At 42.7% G+C, this 21,672-nt stretch overlaps 1 protein-coding gene across 8 annotated transcripts in view; it reads right to left on the bottom strand.

Annotated features, from left to right (window-relative positions):
* SIK3 (SIK family kinase 3) overlaps positions 1-21,672 on the bottom strand; it is a 243,407-nt gene that overhangs the window by 199,528 nt on the left and 22,207 nt on the right. The window lies entirely within an intron of this gene.

Below are 21,672 nucleotides of genomic sequence, written 5' to 3' on the forward strand. Positions count from 1 at the left end.
CCTTTCAAATAAATAAATTAAAAAAAAATAGTAGTTTATTCAAGGCCATAGTTATCAAGCACTGAAGCCAGAGAAAGACTCTGACTTTAGATAAATTGAGTTTATATTTGGGGAGGAATTCAAATGTGTATATCTTATAGGTAGATAAATATTTTTGTATGAACTTCAGGAAAATCGAGAGTCCTTCAGCTAAAGATTTCTAATAATATCTTTATTTCCCTTACTATTTTTACTATTAGCATTTATCAATCTCTTGCTATAAATAAGACACTATATTAAATGCTTTTATCATTTAATCCACAAATCAGCTCAGAAGTACCAATTCTGCCCATTGTTATGGAGAAACAAACAGAAACACAGAGAAATGAAGCAAATCACTCCATGTCCCTCAGACAGAAAATAATGAACCAGATCCAAATGCTTCTCTTTCCAGTTTGGACCACAGGAAAGAAAGAAAGGGGCTAAAGGTGGGTTGAAAGGAAAAGCCAAGGACTGAATACAGAACATGATCAAACAGAACAAACAATTTTAAACAGTAACATATCTGTAAGAGAACACCCAGAAGGTATTCTTGTTTTGAATACTAAAGAAAAAAAACTGGGGGCCAGCACTGTGGCACAGTAGATCAAGCCTCTGCCTGTGGTGCTGGCATCCCATATGAGCGCTGGTTCAAGTCCTAGATGCTCCACTTCCGATCCAGTTCCCTGCTGATGACCTGGAAAAGCAGTGAAAGAGGGCCCAAGTACTTGGACCCCTGCACCCTCGCGGGAGATCCGAAGGAAGCTCCTGGCTTCGGATTGGCCAAGCTCCAGCCGTTGTGGCCATTTGGTGAGTGAATCAGCATATGGAAGACCTCTCTGTCTCTCCCTCTCCTTCTCCCTCTAAGTCTGCCTCTCGAAAGAAAGAGAAAGAGAGAAAGAGAGAGAGAGAGAGAGAAAGAGAGAGAGAAAGAGAGAAAGAGAGAGAGAAAGAAAGAGAGAGAGAAAGAGAGAGAGAGAGAGAGAAAGAGAGAAAGAGAGAGAGAAAGAGAGAAAGAGAGAAAGAAAGAGAGAAAGAGAGAAAGAGAGAAAGAAAGAGAGAAAGAAAGAGAGAAAGAAAGAGAGAAAGAAAGAGAGAAAGAAAGAAAGAAAGAAAGAAAGAAAGAAAGAAAGAAAGAAAGAAAGAAAGAAAGAAAGAAAGAAAGAAAGGGAGAAACAGAGAGAGAGAAAGAGAAAGAAGAGAGGAGGGAGGGAGGGAGGGAGGGAGGGAGGGAGGGAGGGAGGGAGGAAGGAAGGAAGGAAGGAAGGAAGGAAGGAAGGAAGGAAGGAAGGAAGGAAGGGCACTGTGGCACAGCAGTTAAAACCGCTGCCTGAGGTGCCAGCATTCCATATGGGTGCCACTTCAAGTCCCAAATGCTCCACTTCCGATAAAGCTCTCTGCTATGGCCTGGGAAAGCAGTAGAAGATGGCCCAAGTCCTTGGGTCCATGCATCCATGTGGGAGACTCAGAAGAAGCTCTTGCCTCCTGGCTTCAGATCAGCCCAGCTCCAGACAGTGTGGCCATCTGGGGAGTGAACCATTGAATGGAAGACCTCTCTCTCTCTCTCTCTCTCTAAATCTTTCAAATAAGTAAATAAATCTTTGAAAAAATAAATTTTAAAAAAGAAAAAGAAATTTGTTTTTTAAAGAGTTATTTATTTATTTGAAAGGCAGGTGATAGAGAAAGAGGGAGACACAGAGTGAGAAAGAAGATCTATCCACTGATTCACTCCCCAAAGGGACACAAGGGTTTGGGCTGGGCCAGGTAGAAGCCAGGAGCTAGAAACTGTATCCAGATTTCATGCATGGGTGGCAAGGCCATCTTCTGCTGCTTTCTCACGCACATTAGCAGGGAGCTAGATAGGAAGAAGAGCAGCCAAGACCCAAAGCATCCCTCCAATAGGGGACACCAGTGTCTCAAGTGGCGGCTTAACCCACTGAACAACAATGGCCCAGGAAATTTTTCATTTTTAGTTTCAATTTCAATAGCCAGGGATAAGCCAGGCCAAAACCAGGTGCTCATACCTTGATCTGGGTCTGCCACATGAATGAGTGGAAGGGACCTAAGTACTTGAACCATCTTCTGCTGCCTCCCAGGGTACACATTAGCAGAAAGCTGGATTGGAAGCAGAGGAGTCAGAACTCAAAACAGGGACCATGGAATGTGGACATCCCAAGTCACCAAGAGCCACCCAGGAAAGGAAAAATTGTAAAGAAAAAAGAGAAACCAACAGTGTCACACAAATAGAAAAGTTTAAATTAGGTAGCTGGGATTAGCAACAAAGCACTGGTAACCTTTCCCAGCATAGTTTCAGTGACACTGCTTGGACAGATTACACAGAAATAAGAGAGTAAGGGAGGTAAAGAATAAAAGTTTGGTGATAAAAAAGAGGCACTAGCAGGAATCTGTGAGTGTTTTCTCTAGGCTTGAAGGGTCACATCCTGTCTCATATTTTCCTTCTTTTTTTAACACCCTCTTAAAACTGTGAAAGTATTTTTAGCTGGGAATGGGAAACAGACAAAAACAAGCGGCAGAGCAGATTTGAGCGCTGGCAATCATTTGCTAACACCTCTCCAGAGCATGGTGGTCAAAAACACACACTGAAGCCACACTAACTAGGTTAATATCCAACTAATCATTATCCAGGCAATCTTGAGAAGGTCACTCATCTTTTGTATGCCTTTTTCCTTACCTGTAAAATAAGGAAGATAGCAGGCACTACCTCATCAGGTAAAGAAAAGGAAATACAGGCAAAGTATTTAGCGACTGCCACCATGGTGTGTGCCATGTAACTTTAAAACGACTCCAAACACTTACACAGTTTGCTATGTTTGTTTGAGAGCATTACTGGCTCCTTTAAAGAGAAATAAAACTAGGGCCTGTACTGTGGCAAAGTAGGTTAAGCATCCCATATGGGTGCCGGCTCTCGTCCCAGCTGCTACACTTCCGACCCAGATCCCTGCTGATGACCTGGGAAAGTAGTACAAGATGACCCAAGTCCTTGAGCCCCTGCACATGCGTGGGAGACCTGGAAGAAGCTCCTGGCTCCTGGCTTTGGATCAGCTCAGCTTCAGCTGTTGCAGCCAATCAGGGAGTGAACCAGCGGATGGAAGACCTCACTCTCTCTGCCTCTCCTTTCTCTGTGTAAGTCTGACTTTCAACCAAACAAACAAATCTTTAAAAAAAAAAAAAAGAATTAGGTTGTGAGGGCTCCCCACTTCATGAATTGGGTTTAGGTACCCTTCTAAAGGGCATGCTGGAGGGAATCTGTCCCCTTTGCCCCCCTACCTTCAGTCATGAGAGCACACAGTGTTCTTCCTCTCAAGGGGATAAAGTGTTCAAAGCACTATTTCCAAGCAAGAACTAAACTCTCATCAAACAATGAACCTGCTGCTGTCACCTTGATTATGGCCTTCCTAGCCTCAAAATGTGAGAAAATAAATTTCTGTTCTATATAAATTACCCAATCCCAGGTACTGTTAAAGCAACACAAATGGACTAAGACAGCTATTACAGAAAAGGAATATATAAGTAGGGAGGATTTGTCAGAGGATGGGCAGTCAGAAGACCACCACAGAGAAGGAGAAATATTAAATGGAAAAGAATTAACTAATAAAACAAAGTCCTGGGGGCAGCGTTGTGGCACAGCAAGTTAATCTACCTCTTGTGATACTGACCACCCATATGGGAGAGTCCCAGCTGCTCCATTCCATTCCAACTCCCTGCTAACGCGCCTGGGAAAGCAGTAGAAAAGGGCCCAAGTACTTGGACTCCTGCCACTCACATGGGAGACCCAGAAGGTTCCAGGCTCCTGGCTTCTGCCTGGCTCAGTTGTAGCCACTGCAACCATTTGGGGAGTAAACCAGTGGATGGAAAAATCAACCTCTTGCCCCTCCCCTCTCTTTCACTCTCCCTCTCTCTCTGTAACTCTGTCTTTTAAATACTTTTTAAATTTGTTTACCTAAAATAATAAAAGTGCACTCACAGGAGAAAGTTGAACTAAGGCAATGCACAGTCATACAATGAAATCTGTGTAGTCATTTAAAAGAAATATAAATAGGCAGCATGGGAAGAATTCTATAATTCATTATTTGGTTAAACTGAGATAATTATAGTGCCCCATGCAGTTGTACCCAGAGTTGCATGCAGAGAAACCCTATGTACTTTATCTTTTTTTCCCTTAATGGTGACATCTTGCAAAACTATAGTTCAACATCATAATTTTTAATTTAAAAAACTCAGAATACTATTCAAATTACATACATTCCCCTTGTGTATCCATACAATTTGTACATTTACAAAGAAGTTATACATTTAATTGCTAGTAGTTGACCCCTCTAGAAAGTATGAGAGGTTACAGAAAATGGAGGATATATGCTTTTATGTTGACTCACACTAATTTTTCCTACGAACTACTTCTGGAATATAAAAGGTAAACAAGCGGAGAGGTTAGATTTGAAATAAATATAGGTACATATTCCTTCAACCAAAGGCATTCAGTATTTGGAAGCAGAAGGAAGGAAACCTGAGAAAGACCACACTGATAGCCACTATTTATTCAGCTAAATGGAATGTCACAAGGACTCTGTCACTACTCAGTGGCAGGTTCGGTCTTAGACATTGAAGATCTGAAAATTAATCAGGCAGGTGCACTTAAAGCCTGCCATAGAAGATGGACATATTAACAACAACAACAACAACAATAAAAACACACAATTAAAATTGGGACCATGCTGCAGCATAGCGGGCAAAACCACCGTGCAGTGGCCAGCATCCATATGGGTGCCAGTTCGAATCCCAGCTGCTCCACTTCCAGTCCAGCTCTCTGCTATAGGCTGGGAAAGCAGTAGAGGATTGCCCGAGTCCTTGGCCCCTGCACTTGCATGAGAGATCTGGAAGAAGCTTCTGGCTCCTGGCTTCAGATCGGCCCAGCTCTGGTCATTGTGGCAACCTGGGGAGTGAACCAGCAAATGGAAGACCTCTCTTTCTCTCTGCCTCTGCCTCTCTATAACTTTGCCTTAAAAAAAAAAAAACATATATTTTTTAAAAATACACACATTAGAATCACCATGACAATACAGCACAACAGTTTAGAACACAGGCTCTGTAGTCTGTTTGCCAGGGTTCAAATCCTAACGCTTCTACCAAACGACTGTGCAACTTTGGACACTTGATTCATAACCTGTAATGCTCCTCATTCCAACTGTGTCATCTATTATATTTGTTATAGTTCCTATTTATTTAGTGACCTATCTAACTCATTGGATTGCTGTGAAGACTAAAGAGGTTCATATGTATGAAATGCTTCGAACAGGGACCAGTATTGTGGTACGGCAGGTAAAGCGGTGCCACCTGCAATGTCAGCACCCCATATGGGTGCCAGTTCGTGCCCTGGCTATTCCACTTCTGATTCTGCCCCCGACTAATGGCCTGATAAAAACAGCACAGGATGGTCCAACTGTTTGGGACCCTGCCACCCAAGCTGGGAGATCTGGATGAAGCTTTAGCCAGATCCAGAGACAGCCATTGTGGCTATCTGGGAAATGAACCGATAGATGGAAATCCTCTCTTTCTCTGTCTCTCCCTCTCTGTGTAACTCTTTCAAAATAAATAAATAAATTCCTTTTAAAAATACATAGAACAATCGCTGGTGCACAAAAAATACTTAAATGTTTGCTGTTACTATTGTTCTAAGTTTTACTATTACTATTAATTATTTGAGAGGGAATCTAATCTACCTTCAGGCAAAAGGAAGAGCAAAATTTCCTTAAGAAAATAACATATATTGGGGGCCGATGCTGTGGCGCAGTGAGTTAACACCCTGACCTGAAGCGCCAGCATCCCATATGGACACCAGTTCAAGATCTGGCTGCTCCACTTCCAATCCAACTCTCTGCTATGACTTGGGAAACCAGTAGAAGATGGCCCAAGTCCTTGGGTCCCAGCACCCGAGTGGGAGACCCAGAAGAAGCTCCTGGCTCCTGTTTTGGATTGGCGCAGCTCCGGCCATTGCGGCCAACTAGGGAGTGAACCATCGGATGGAAGACACCCCCCACCCTGCCTCTCCTCTCTCTGTGTAACTGGACTTTCAAATAAATAAATAAATCTAAAAAAGAAAAGAAAAGAAAAGTACTTTGGGCCTGCTCAGTGGCGTAGCAGATAAAGCCACCAACTGCACTGCCGGCATCCCATATGGACACCACTTCAAGATTCGGCTACTCCACTTCTGATCCAGGTCTCTGCTATGGCCTGGGAAAAGAGTAGAGGATGGCCCACACCCATATGGAAGACCCAGAGGACGCTCCTGGCTCCTGCCTTTGGATTGGTGCATCTCCAGCCATTGCGGCCACCTGAGGAGTGAACCAGCGGATGGAAGACCTTTCTCTCTCTCTCTTTCTCTCTCTTTCTCTCTCTCTCTCTCGGCCTCTACCCCTGTCTCTCTGTAACTCTGCCTTTCAAATAAATAAATAAATCTTAAAAAAAAAAAAAAGAAAGAAAGAAAAGAACATATAAGCTAAGTCCCAAAGAGGAACACAAACTAAACATACTAAGAGAAAAGGTCTCTATCACAAGGAAGAGGATATACCAAGCCCTAAGCTAAGACTGAGCGTGGCATGTTAAGAATCTGAAAAAAAGGGAAGGTGGGGCACTGACCAGAGTAAAATGAGACTGGAAAACTAGAAAGAACATGTTAAACATCAGAGTTTTATCTTTATCTGAATAATGTAATATATTATAAAGGAAATAATATAACAGATTTGTTGTTTTTCCCTTTTTCAAAAATGATTGTGCTAAAGTGTGGAGTCAGCTAGGAGGGAGGAAGGTAGCAGGAGCCTAAGGAAAATGCATAAAAATGTAGAAAGAACATTCTGGTGACAGAGAAATGAAATCAACTACAGACAAGAGAAGACTATTAGAAGAGAATAACAAGCACAGACGAGGTTAGAGCTCATGAATTAGTAATAGAACAAATTAATATGATTAAATCATTTCTTTAGGCTCTAGAGCAGGAACACACAAAAAGGGCAGCATTGTTAATCCACAGCTGGAGATCTGCGTGGCATGTGGGAAAGAACAAAGAGGCAGGAGAACTGAGGATATTTATGACTCATTGAAAATGACCAACTATGGTGTCCATATGGCATAAGGCTATGCCAGGAAAAATGTCACAAACTGAGAAACAAGGAAGATATAAGGGGTGGTAGGCCCTGGTGAAATCAGAGAATAAATTCAGCAAATGGCAGCACTAAGATGAACAAAAATTATGTTCAGAAAGTAAAACTTCTAACTTCATGATTTCAGAAGTAGAAGTCTGAATGGCCATGAAATTAAAACTGCTATAAAAGTGGAGGAACAAACAGCTAAGCCAAAAAACATCAGTCAGAATGAGATCAGAATGTTGGATGAGGAATCAACATGGACACTCAATGTACATGAATGGAAGGAGTAAACTTAAGGTCATCCATCTGCTGGTTCACCCCCCAAATGACCGTCACGGCCAGAGCTGCGCCAATCCGAAGCCAGGAGCCTCTTCCTGGTCTCCCATGCAGGTGCAGGAGCCAAGCACTTGGGCCATCCTCCACTGCCTTCCCGGGCCACAGCAGAGAGCCAGACTGGAAGAGGGGCAACCAGGACTAGAACCTGGCGCCCATAAGGGATGCTGGCACCGCAGGCGGAGGATTAACCAAGTGAGTCACAGCGCTAGCCCCATCTTCCTCTTCTTCTTCTTCTTCTTTTTTTTTTTTTTTTTTTTAAGATTTACTTATTTATTTGAAAGGCAGAGTTTAGAGAGAAAGAAAGAAAAAGACAAAGAAAAAGACAAAGCTGGAGAGATCTTCTATCCACTGGTTCATTCCTCAAATAGCTGCAATGGCTAGAGTTGGGCCAGGCCAAATCTAGGAGCCTGGAGTTCCATCTGGGTCTCCAAGATGGGTGGCAGGGGCACATTAGTGGGAAGCTGGAACAAAGCAAAGTAGCCAGTACTCAAACTGGCACTCCAATATGAGATGTCAATGTTGTAGGTGGCAGCTTAGGTCACAATGCCAGCCCCCAATGAGCATTTTTTTAAACTTGCCTTTAATTAAAAAAGAAAAAACACCAAGTAGTATACTCATGTTACATATACATTCACACGTATATAAAGTGCTATATAATGAAGTTGAACATCTTTGTATTTGATTATTATTTGTGGCCTTTTTCTATTTTCCTGCTCAACTATGGTCTTTTTACTTTTAAAAAGATAAATATGGAGGTCAGCATCATGGCATAACAGGTAAAGCCACTACCACCTGCAATGCCCACATCCTATATGGGCACCGGTTCGAGTCCCAGCTTCTCCACTTCCAATCCAGCTCTCTGCCATGGCCTGGGAAAGCAGTAGAAGATGGCCCAAGTCCTTGGGCCCCTGCACGTGTGAGACCCGGAAGAAGTTCCTGGTTCCTGTCTTCAGCCTGACCCACTCCTGGCAATTGTGGCCATTTTGGGAGTGAACCAGTAGATGGAAGAGCTCTCTGGCTTTGGCTTTGTCTTTGTTTTTAACTCTCTCTGTCTCTCTTCTCTATTAACTCTGCCTTTCAAACAAATAGAATAAATCTTTTAAAAAAATAGAAACAAAAAATACAATTTAGCATGTTATCAGACTTCAAAATCATTCACTGCTACCCAGAACCAGATTTGTCAACTTTTATAACGTATATAAGGGTACCCTTTTTAAAAGACACCTTGAAGCAGAACTTCAACTAAACTTATATTCTTCCCAGAGTATAGGCAGAACAATTAGTAACTAAATGGCTTACAAATTAAGTTCTCTTGAAACATTCAAAATATTAAAGGTAAGTAATATATCTGAACTGTAATTGATTTTCAGTTGCTAAAAACCTTGGATAAAATTCAGGAATTGATCTCTAGAAAGTAATTGTTTTCCCTAGTGGTTCTTGCCCAATGCAAAATAGGATGTGGTTTGGCTTCCTGCCCTGCTCTGATAAATCCCAAGCTACTTTATTACTTTAAAAAATGAAAAAAGTGGAATGAGCATTTAGACTAGAGGCTAAGACATGCACATCCCTGAGTGCCTTGGTTCCATTCCTAGCTTTGACTCCTGATTCCAGTTTCCTGCTAAAATAGATCCTGTGAGGTTGCAGTCATGGTCCAAGTAATAGACTGAGTTCCCAGCTCCTGACTTTAACCTCTACCTATCCCAGGTCATTGGGGCATTTGGGGAGTGAATCAGCAGATGAGAGCTCTCTCTCCCTCTCTATGTTAACTTTTAAACAAATAAAGGAGGAGTGAAAACTGAATTTTTAACTTTAACTATAAACTATGTAAAAATAGCAAAATAGGATCTGGCATGACCACCTGCAACACCAACATCCCATATGAACACCAGTTCAAGTACTGGCTGCTCCATTTCCGGTTCAGTTCTCTGCTAATGCGTCTGGGAAAGCAGCGGAAAATGGCTCCCAATTATTCACCACTCAAATGAAATGGGGAATGGGGATGCCGTTCCAGCCTCCAGGCTTCGACCTGGCCCGACCCTGGCCCTTGCTGCCATCTAAGGAGGTAGAACGTTCTTTCTCTCTTTTCCTCCCTCCCTATTCAAATAAATAAATAAAAATTTTTTTAAAAAAAAAGAAAGTAAAATGAAATGTCTCAGGTGATAGCACTAAACAACATATCTTATTAATGAAGTAAATGGATTTTTCATTTTTTATGAACACCCACTGAACTTCAGAATAACCCATGAAAACAAATATTTTACCTTATACTTTATTTGATTTGAAAGCATGAAAACATACATATATCACAAAAATATTCTAAATAAAAGAGTTTAATAAAAGTGATATGTCTGGGGCCAGCGCTGTGGCTTAGTGAGAAAACTGCTGCCTGCAGTGCCAGCCTCCCATATGGGCACCAGTTCAAATCCTGGCTGCTCCACTTCTGATCCAGCTCTCTGCTATGGCCTGGGAAAGCAGTAGAAGATGGCCCAAGTCCTTGGGTCCCTGCACCCACGTGGGAGATGGGAAGAAGCTCCTGGTTCCTGGCTTTGGATCAGCAGAACTCCAGATGTTGTGGCCATTTGGGGTGTGGACAAACAGATGGAAGACTTTTCTTTCCTTTCTCTCTGCCTCTGCCCCTCTGTAACTCTGCCTTTCAAATAAATAAATCTTAAAAAAAAAAAAGTGATAATGTCTGTCAAAACTTTAAATGGCTGTTTTCACATGAATATAGTTCCTTTCTCTATTATCTTCAACTTTAAAATTAATTTTCATATATTGATTTAAATGAAATTCATTCCCCAATTTAATATTTTTACTCCTATCAATAAACTATGATTTCCAGCACCATACACCAATACACCAAAGAGTTGGGCTTCACTAGAATGTATGATTTTTCTAGATGTGGGTGACTATCACCACACATAAGTTATTTATCTTTCAAACATTATTAAAATCTGATGATTACTAAAAAACATATTGAAGATGCCCAAGGTACATGAAAAAGTAGCTGGAAGACAGTTTTTATTTGCTTGAGCTATAGATAAATAGCAAAGATTTCTCATATACATCATCAAAAGCACAATTGGTAAGAGAACAAAGTAACAAACTGGAATTCAAAATAAAAACTCTTGCTCTTCAAAAGTCATTGCTCCCTGTTAATGCACCTAGGAAAGCAGCAGCAGATGATCCAAGTGCTTGGGCCCCGGCACCCATGTGGGAAACCTGGAGGAACCTCTTGGCTCCTGGCTTCAGCCTGGGCCAGCCCTGCTTTTGCAGCCACTTGGAGAGTGAACCAGCAGATGAAAGATCTCTTCTCTATGCATTTCCTGACCCCATAACTGTACTTTCCAAATACATAAAATAAATCTTTTTTTTTTTTTTAACAAAAAAGTCACTGTTGAGAGAATATAAAGCTAAGTCACAGAATGGAAAAAAAAGACCTGGCCATTTGGGAAATGAATCAGTGGACAGAACATCTCTCTCTCTCTTGCTCTGCTTTTCAAATAAATAAATACATTTTAATGGTTCAATTTTATTGAATGCAAATTATACCACAATCAAGTTAATTAAGAATATATTAAGAAGGTATTTTGGAAAAAAAATCTATAAAATTATCATGTTTGTTCCCTAAGATGTTTATGGTATCTCCCATTACATGCTTTCAAATGTTTTGACACTCTTATAAAAAAAAAATCTCAAAAAAGGCTAGAATTATCATCCCATTTTACAATTAAGAGTTGGGTAGATACACAGGGTTAACAATTAGAAGCAGCGCCGGCGCCACAGCTCACTAGGCTAATCCTCCACCTTGCGGCGCCGGCACACCGGGTTCTAGTCCCGGTTGGGGCGCCGGATTCTGTCCCGGTTGCCCCTCTTCCAGGCCAGCTCTCTGCTGTGGCCAGGGAGTGCAGTGGAGGATGGCCCAAGTGCCTGGGCCCTGCACCCCATGGGAGACCAGGATAAGTACCTGGCTCCTGCCATCGGATCAGCACAGCGCGCTGGCCGCGACAGCCATTGGAGGGTGAACCAATGGCAAAGGAAGACCTTTCTCTCTGTCTCTCTCTCTCACTGTCCACTCTGCCTGTCAAAAAATAAAAAAAAGGGGGGCGGGGGGGAACAATTAGAAGCATGAACTGGGGACTTAACATTGAGAAGACTTGTCAATGGCAATAAAACAACTACATCCAACAGTCTGACGGGATAGGGATAAAATAAGTATTGGGTCCTGACCTACTTAAAAAAAAAACTATAGATCCACACAAAAAATAAGGACTATTAAAAAACATATTCTCAGGGCTAGCGCTGTGGCACAGTGGGTTAATGCCTCGGCCTGCAGGGCCAGTATCCAATATGAGTGCCAGTTCAAGTCCCAGCTGTTCCACTTCTGATCTCTCCCTTTCTGTCTGTAACCCTGCCTTCCAAATAAACAAATTTTTACAATACAAAAAGAGAAAATGCCTAAAACCAACATTATTCCTATATGTACCACACAATACCACAAATAAACAAGAAGTCCAGGAATACGGAAAACAATTACTTTTTTTTTTTTTTTTTTTTTTTTTTTTATTTTTGACAGGCAGAGTGGACAGTGAGAGAGAGAGACAGAGAGAGAAAGGTCTTCCTTTGCCGTTGGTTCACCCTCCAATGGCCGCCGCTGCAGCCGGCGCACCGCGCTGATCCGTTGGCAGGAGCCAGGATCCAGGTGCTTTTCCTGGTCTCCCATGGGGTGCAGGGCCCAAGCACCTGGGCCATCCTCCACTGCACTCCCTGGCCATAGCAGAGAGCTGGCCTGGAAGAGGGGCAACCGGGACAGAATCCGGCACCCCGACCGGGACTAGAACCCGGTGTGCCGGCGCCGCAAGGTGGAGGATTAGCCTATTGAGCCACGGCGCCGGCCCGGAAAACAATTACTTTTAATACAAGTGAGAAGGCGCTCAAAACCCATATATCTGATCTGAACTTAGATTTGTCATTGATTTACTCACACTTTGATTTTACTCATTCTGCCTGCTTCATTACCACATCTTTCTTTTAATAGAAATATTAATTCTGGTCCTAAATAGACCTTGAGGATACTGCAGATGTAAATAATTTATGTTAAAAGAACTGAAATGCTACAAAGTCAAGCTATACTCTCCATACAAAAGCACATAACAAAGAATACATTTTACATGTATTATTATCAAATCAAATTAATAAATACTTGGTTCTCTTTGTCAATATTTGTTTTATATCTTTGTCAAACCAAAGGTTAAAAATGCTATTTTACTGTAGTTTTAATGATCTGTGATTACTTTAAAACTTACTGCATATGGGTGAGATGGTCATCTTTCATTCAATTACTGTTGATGGCCCTTGCCTATATTCCTGCTAAATTAGGGTCGTTTTGCATTTTACTTGTTAAACTTTTGATTTGGTGGAGCATTAAACCCTTGACTGTAATGTTTATGTCTCTGTCTCTCTTCCCTCAGATAAATATATGTTTACAATGTCTTTAAAAGTCAGTCAAAAGAGATGTAAGACTTACCCTATATTAAGTACTAACTAGAAAGTACACTGTTACATATCCACTTGTTATGAACACTAAATATAAGTGGCCGTTTTTCCTACGATGGTTATTCAATGTCTTTGAAATATGATTAAGCAAAACCTAGAAAGTGCACCGACATTTCTCCAGAGGAGAAACAATACCACTAATACATATGAGTGATTTAGTATGAAAATATGACTAGGTTATAACTAAGGTCAGTCTCTTTGGATAATCAAATGATTGACACCACATTAAGGCAAGTCAAAGAAGAATGTAACCTAGCAGAAAAAAATCAGTGATTAACGATGAATCACTGTTTCCAGTGATTATTTCACCAAAACAACAACCTGCCATATTAACACTCCCCTACAATGGCCATTGGAAGTACTTCAAAGTTATTATCCAAAAGGCTTGCACCGATATTTTGCAGGACAATGCTAAGGGATTGAAGGCAATAAAGTCTCATTTAAAAGCTATATTTGGGGAAGGCATTGTGGTGCAGCAGGTTAAGCCAGCACTTAGGACACCTGCAGCCCATATCAGAGTGCTGTTTCAAGTCCCAGCTACTCTGCTTCTAATCTAGCTTTCTGCTAATGCTTCTAGGAGGCAGCAGATAATGGCCCAAGAACTTATGTTCCTGCCAACTTGTGGGAGGCCCAGATGAAGCTCCTTGCTCCCAGCCTGGCCCAATCCTGGCTATTGTGGACATTTGGAGAATGAACCAGTGGATGGAAAATCCCTCTCTCTCTGGATGACTATAGGATACACCAGGACAGAATACATCTCACTATATTTTATTTTTCTGTAGCTTTTAAATTTTTGATCAAGGGCCAGCATTGTAGCATATCAGGTAAAACTGCCATCTGCGAGGCCAGCATCTGTATGGGCATTGGTTTGGTCTCAGAGGCTCCACTTCCCATCCAGCTCCCTGCTAATAAGCCTGGAAAAGCAGCAGAGATGGTCCAAATGGTTGGGCCTCTGCATCCACGTGGGAGGCCAAGAAGGATCTCAGTCTGGCCAGCCCAGACCATTGCAGCCATTTAGGGAGTGAACCAGCAGATGGAAGATCTCTCTGTTTCTCCCCCGACGCCAGTAACTCTGCATTTCAAATAAACAAAATAAATCTTTAAAAAGAAGAAAAATTACCCTAAATGAGAAAAATCATCTTTTCATACAACTATAAACCTAAGAAATAAGTTGAACCATTAATGAGGATGACAGTGTATCTAACAACTCATTTCCTGGGCCAGCCTATTATCACAGTTACCACCACCACCTAAAACAATGTTCCCTTACACAACCACATTCCATCAAGTAACTGGAGTTAGTTTATTTCTTCTAGTCAAGCATCCTAACTTGCTAGTTATATGTCTGTATGCTGTACATTTCCAAATCCAATATTTGTAATTCTTAAAACTTACCTGTTTTAGGGTTCTACCAAGAGCCTTTTTAAAAGGGTTCCCTGAACCCTGAACTGTAACACTTCCTACCTTCAGTGTATGTTGAGGAATCCATTCCAATGCTGACTTTCCAAATCAAAGACAGTTCTGCCTCTACCACTCAATATTCACCACCCAAGCAAATCACTAATTTGATCATCAAAGATCAGGTGGCTATAATACAAAGCATCCTCCTATTTTAAAAAGAGCTAATTTTTTCCAATCTTGCAGAAAATATTCCTCCCAAACATTCCAGAGTAACTCTTCCATAGAGGTAAGTAAATTTTACCAAGGCAACATTCTCCCAAACCTAAATTTTAAATATTGCCTTAAATATGACAAATAATACTAGAGAACAACCATTTAGCTTAGTGGTTAAGACATCCACACTCGCTCTCAGAACATATTTAACCTATCTCTTTTTCTGACTCAGTTTCCTGCTGGTGCAAACCTGGGAGGCAGTGATGATGGCTTGGATGACTGGGTTCCTGCCCCACCAATGAGACAGACCTAGACTGAGTTATTCCCAGCTCTTGGCTTTAGCCCCAGCCAGGGGCCACTGCAGACATTTGGGAATAAACCAGCAATTATGGGGGGGGGGGGGGTGTTTCTCTCTCTCTCTCTCTCTCTCTCTGTATGTGGTGTGCCTGCCTGTCAAATAAATAAAAATTCAAAATGAATAAATAATACTGGAGTAACATGACAGGTCATGAAACACGACTCAAAACAGGAGCTAAGGCTACCTTCATTCCTGATTTCCTATGGCAAGCAGGTTATTTTTGGACCAAGCTTATGAAGCAGTACTTTGTTGACTACACGCTTCATCCTCTGAATGAATATTCCTTTCACATTCAACCTTGGTCCTCGCTTTCTGGCACAGAGTTCCAAAACCTCAATGGAATACATAATGAAATGCCAGGTTATTTTAGAGCAAAAAGGTTATACCTAAAAAAGCTTTCTAACTGGAAGTCTCTTCCATGAAAGCATATAGAAATTTGCTGACTCTTCCATTGCCCTTTTCTCTTTTTCCAATAGCTATCTGCTTTCTTTGGAGCAAATCTGCAGTCAAACACAAAAGTCGATCACCTACCAAAGTTCACATACAGACAGGTGCCTTGTGAGCACAGTAACTCTCAAAAGTATCCACTCAACACGAGATAAACTACGAATAAGCTGCTTACTGGTATGCTGGTACAGTTAGCTGCCTAAAAATCTCTCAATTAAGACTAACATTGCGAAACATTTTTAAACCCAACTAAAAGAAAAGATCATTTTCTACCCATAGACACTTGCAAAACCCATGTAAGTCAACTAGTTCTGCCACATAAAAACCCTTTATTCCAGAGTTATTTTCAGTGGCACTAAATTCCAGGGTGGAGACTAAGGGTCCCAAACAAACCTATTTGAGTATTTTTCTACTTTAATAAATTCTAAAATTCATGGTTAGGCTTATTCTGGAAAAGTATAAAAGAGTTTGACAAAATCTGTTTTGTTTCATTTTAAGACTATGGGGAAGGGGGGTGAGCTAGGGTGGGCGCCATGGTGTAGTAAGTTAAGCCTCCGCCTGCAGCGCCAATATCCCATATGGGTGCTGGTTCGTGTCCTGGCTGCTCCTCTTCCAATCCAGCTCTTTGTTAATGGTCTGGGAAGGCAGTGGAAGATGGTCCAAGTGCTCAGGGCCCCTGCACCCACATGGGAGACCTGGAAGAAGCTCCTGACTCCTGACTTCTGGCTCCTGCCTCCTGATTGGCCCAGTTCCAGCCATTGTAGCCATTTGGAGTGTGAACTAGCAGATGGAAGAGATCTCTCTCTCTCTCTCCCTCTCCCTCTCTCTGTAACTCTTTCAAATAAAATTTAAAAAAGAAAATGGGGGGAGGTGGGGCTGGCACTATGGCGTAGCAGGTTAAGCTGCTGCCCATAGTGCCAGCACCAATACGGGCGCAGTTCAACTCCCAGCTGCTCCACTTCCAATCCAGCTCCCTGCTAATGTGCCTGGGAAAGCAGCGGAGGATGGTTCAATTGCTTGGGCCCCTGCACCCCTGTGTGATGACTTTAGGATTTCAAATGAAAGCCCCATGGCAACCACAAAGGAAACAGCTATGGAATATACACAAGGGGGCAATGAGAAAGTAATTTTAACATTTCATTATGGAACAGTCAAATGAACATAAATGAAGACAGTAACACAGGACATAAAGGACATAAAAAGCTACCACTCAGCAGAAAATAAGCAGCAAAATGATGGACACCAACCCTTCACTTTAAATGTAAGTGGCTTTAACTATCCAATCAAATATCAGATGAGGGGCCAGTGCTGTGTTGCAGCAGGTATCCCATATGGGTGCTGGTTCAAGTCCCAGCTGCTCCACTTCCAATCCAGCTCTCTGCTAATGTGCATGGGAAAGCAGCAGAGGATGGCCCATGTGCTTTGGCCCCTACATCGCCATGGGAGACCCAGAAGAAATTCTTGGTTCCCAGCTTAAGGCCGGCTCAGTTCTGGTTGTTGTGGCCATTTGGGGAATGAACCAGCACAAGGAAGAGCTCGCTCTCCTTCTCTGTCTTTCCCTTGCTCTTTCTGTGACTCTGCCTTTCAAATAAATAAATAAATAATTTTTAAAAAATGAAAGAAAAGAAACAAAAAAATGGGTAAACATAAAAACACACTTGTAACAGTTATTTAGAATGGAGAGTTTCATGGAACCATTCTAGAACATTTCAATCAAAAAAAAACCCAAGGATTTTATCATAATATGCATGTCCTGTTAGTTCCGGTCCCCAGACATTAAACTCTGTTCTAAATGTTTCTAATATAAGACCCTGACATTGCCGGCGCCGCAGCTCACTAGGCTAATCCTCCACCTAGCGGCGCCGGCACACCGGGTTCTAGTCCCGGTCAGGGCGCTGGATTCTGTCCCGGTTGCCCCTCTTCCAGGCCAGCCCTCTGCTGTGGCCAGGGAGTGCAGTGGAGGATGGCCCAAGTGCTTGGGCCCTGCACCCCATGGGAGACCAGGAGAAGTACCTGGCTCCTGCCATCGGATCAGTGTGGTGCGCCGGCCGCAGCTCACTGGCCGCGGCAGCCATTGGAGGGTGAACCAACGGCAAAGGAAGACCTTTCTCTCTGTCTCTCTCTCTCTGTCCACTCTGCCTGTCAAAAAAATAAAATAAAATAAGACCCTGACATTAGTTCTTGCATGCGAAAGACTTTACAGAAAATTCCAAGAAAATGTTCTATTTCAGAGATTAACAATGCCCATGTTTCATGGGGCTGGCACTGTGATACAGTGGGTTAAGCCCCTATCTGCAGCATCAGCATCAAATATGGGCGCTAGTTCAAGTCCTGGCTGCTCCACTTCCAATCCAGCTCCCTGTTAACACACCTAAGAAAGCTGCAGAAGATGGGTTTCCCACCCATGTGGGAAACCTGGATGAAGCTCCAATGGCCCAGCCCTTGTCACTGGGCCATTTGGGGAATGAACCAGCAGATGAAAGATCTCTCTCTGTCTCTCCTTCTCTCTCTTTGTATCTCTGACTTTCAAATAAATAAATAAATCTTTAATAAATAAGTAAATAAAATTTCTCTAATATAAGACCCTGACATTGGTTCTTGAATGAGAAAAACATTACAGAAAATTCCAAGAAAATGTTCTATTTCAGAGTTTGAGAATTCTCATGTTCAGGGCCAGCACTGTGGCATAGAGGATAAAGCTGTCGCCTGCAGTGTCAGCATCCCATATGGGCGCCAGTTCCAGTCCCAGCTGCTCCACTTCCGATCCAGCTCTCTATTGTGGCAGGGAAAGCAGCAGAAGATGGCCCAAGTCCTTAGGCCCCTGTACCCACGTGGGAGACCCAGAGGAGGCTCCCGGCTCCTGGCTTCAAATTCAGCACAGCTCCAGCCACAGTGGCCATCTGGGGAGTAAACCAGTGAATGGAAGACCTCTCTTGCTCTCTGCCTCTCTGTAATTCTGCCTTCCAAATAAATAAATCTTTAATAATTAAAAAAAAAAAAGAATTCCCATGTATCACAGAGATAAGAAAGATAAACAAAAAAAAAAAAGTGTTTATTCAGCAATGATACTTGACCCCATTTGGTTCATCCAATGACTCAAATACCGCATGCCACAGGAAAGTAATATGTCATGCAAACTGTGGGAACTCAAAGTCACTAAACTGAATGCTATTATAACATTTTTAAGATTTATTTATTTGAGAGGCAGAGTTACAGAGAGGGAGAGACAGAATGAGAGATCTTCGACTTGCTGGTTCACTCCCCAAAGCCTCAACAGCTGGAGCTCTGCCTATCCAAAGCCAGGAGCCAGGAGCTTCTTCCAGGACTCCCACATGGGTGCAGGGGCCCAAGCACTTGGACCATCTTCCACTGTTTTCCCAGGTCGTTAGCAGAGAGCTGGATCGGAAGTGGAGCAGTCGGGACTCCAATCAGTGTCCAGCACCTCAGGCAGAGGCTTAACCTACTACGCCACAGCGCCAGCCCCAACACTATTTTTTTAAAGACTGATTCGTTTATTTGAAAGTCAGAGTCTGGGAGAGTGGTGGACGAGAGGGGGATCTTCCATCCACTAGTTCACTCTCTCCAGATGACTGCAATGGCCAGGGCTGAGCCAGGGTGAAGCCAGGATCCAGGAGCTTCATCTTGGTTTCCCACATTGGTTGCAGGGGACCAAACACCTGGGCCACCTTCCATTGCTTTACCCAGGCCATTAGCATGGAGCTTAATCAGAAGTGGAACGGCAGGACTGGCACCCATCACTTTTAAACAATGTCTTTTCCACTATCTGATTTGATTATCAGCTGGGTACCAACTGATAAGAAGCCCTCAGTGTTTGTCATTGTTGCTAGTTGAGAGGCAGAGTTACAGACAGAGAGGGGGAGAGACAGAAGGTGTCTTCCATCCACTGGTTCACTCCCCAAATGGCTGCAATAGTTGGAGCAGGGCTGATCCAGAGACAGGACCCAGCAGATGGAAGATCTCCCTCTCTCTCTCTCTGTCCCTCTCTCAAATAAATAATTAAAAAAAAAAAAAAACCAACCTCTTCAGCAAGTAACACCCTCAAAATCACTTATACTTTGCAGGTTGACTCTCAGAATAGATATATGTTTAATCATTAAATTAAATGAATATTTCCTATGGGATAGCAAGATGTTTTACTAAGGGAGATTATAGTGCCTCCCAAACTGTGGTAGCATGTATTTCAGAATGCTTAAGGCTAGCCTTTCAAGTAGACTTTAAGTAGTGTGATACTCTAATATTTACAGCTGTACTGTATCAAAGTAAGTAAAGTCATGACAATCAATGGAATAGGCTGCATAGAAATGGACAAAAATATCAATATGGGAGGAGTATAAATTCTAAGATAGCTTTACAAATCAAGAGGGAAAAGATGAGTTATTTAAGAAATTATGTCGGATAGCCTCTCAGCCTTTTGGCTAAGATCAAGTGAAGAAATTATGTTGGGGCCAGCGCTGTGGCGCAGCAGGTATAAGCCAACGCCTGCAGTGCCAGTATCCCATATGGGTGCCAGTTCGAGTCCCAGCTGCTCCACTTCCAATCCAGTTCTCTGCTATGGTCTGGGAAAGCAGTAGAGGATGGCCCAAATGGTTGGGCCCCATACCCACGTGGGAGACCCAAAAGAAGCTCCTGGCTCCTAGTTTTGGATCAGCCCAGCTCCAGCTGTTGTGGCCATTTGGGGAGTGAACCAGCAGATGGAAGACTTCTCTCTCTCTTCTGCCTTTCCAATACATGAAGAAATCTTTAAAAAAAATTATGTTAGGACAAAAAGCTAGATAGACATCCTGAGAGAAGCCTATATTCATTCATGGAATACATGTAGGACCTATCATGAAATAGACACTATGCTACACAATGAAAATAACAAGAGAAAAAAATTACTCTGCTGCCCTTGTGTGGAGCTTACAGTCAAGTGGGAAGAAGAAAGCCATTAGTAATCACAAAAATAAATGTAAAATTATGACTCCAATAAATTTCACAACTGATTCCTATCCTATTTGGTCTATACCAAAACATATTTCCTAGTAGGCAGAGATTTAGATCTAAAAACAAAACCATAAAAATACTAAAGAAGGTACAGGTAAGTATTTTGTAAGATGAGTATAAGAGGGCCGGCGCCGTGGCTCAATAGGCTAATCCTCCACCTTGCGGCGCCGGCACACCGGGTTCTAGTCCCGGTCGGTCGGGGCGCCGGATTCTGTCCCGGTTGCCCCTCTTCCAGGCCAGCTCTCTGCTGTGGCCAGGGAGTGCAGTGGAGGATGGCCCAAGTGCCTGGGCCCTGCACCCCATGGGAGACCAGGAAAAGCACCTGGATCCTGGCTCCTGCCATCGGATCAGCGCGGTGCGCCGGCTGCAGCGGCGGCCATTGGAGGGTGAACCAACGGCAAAGGAAGACCTTTCTCTCTCTGTCTGTCTCTCTCACTGTCCACTCTGCCTGTCAAAAAAAAAAAAAAAAAAAAAAGATGAGTATAAGAAACCAAGAAGTCATAAAGAAAAAGCAACAGAAAAACATATTGTAAACACAAAAATGGTCACATTCTGTGTTATACACACACATATACACACACACAAAGACAAGCATAGGAAAATATATGTAATATGCTTTTTTAAAAATATTTATTGCCAGGCAGAGTTAGACAGTGAGAGAGACAGATATAGACAGTGAGAGGGAGACAGACATAAAGGTCTTCCTTCCGTTGGTTCACTCCCCAGTGGCTGCCACGGCAGGCGCTGCACGGATCCGAAGTCAGGAGCCGGGTACTTCCTCCTGGTCTGTCATGTGGGTGCAAGGCCCAAGCACTTGGGCCATCCTCCACTGCCCTCCCGGGCCACAGCAGAGAGCTGGACTGGAAGAGGAGCAACCGGGACTAGCACTCAGCGCCCCAACCGGAACTAGAACCCGGGGTGCCGGCGCCGCAGGCAGAGGATTAGCCAAGTAAGCCATGGCACTAGCCTGTAATATGCTTTAAAAGATAATTAACTTCCCTGATATTCCAAAAGCTATTACAGTTAATAAGAAAAAGCCAAAAGCCCAATAAAAGTACACAGAAAATTCTAACAAAAAAAAATCAACAAATTAAATTATGTTTAAGTGCAGTAAAAAATGACAAACTAAAATGACATCTTTTTCCCACCTGTCAGATGAACTTCCTAAAATGACAAGTT

This window comes from Oryctolagus cuniculus, chromosome 1 (genome assembly GCF_051225735.1).
Source record: "Oryctolagus cuniculus isolate XC-2025 breed Fujian yellow rabbit chromosome 1, ASM5122573v1, whole genome shotgun sequence".
NCBI classification, from domain to species: Eukaryota; Metazoa; Chordata; class Mammalia; order Lagomorpha; family Leporidae; genus Oryctolagus; species Oryctolagus cuniculus.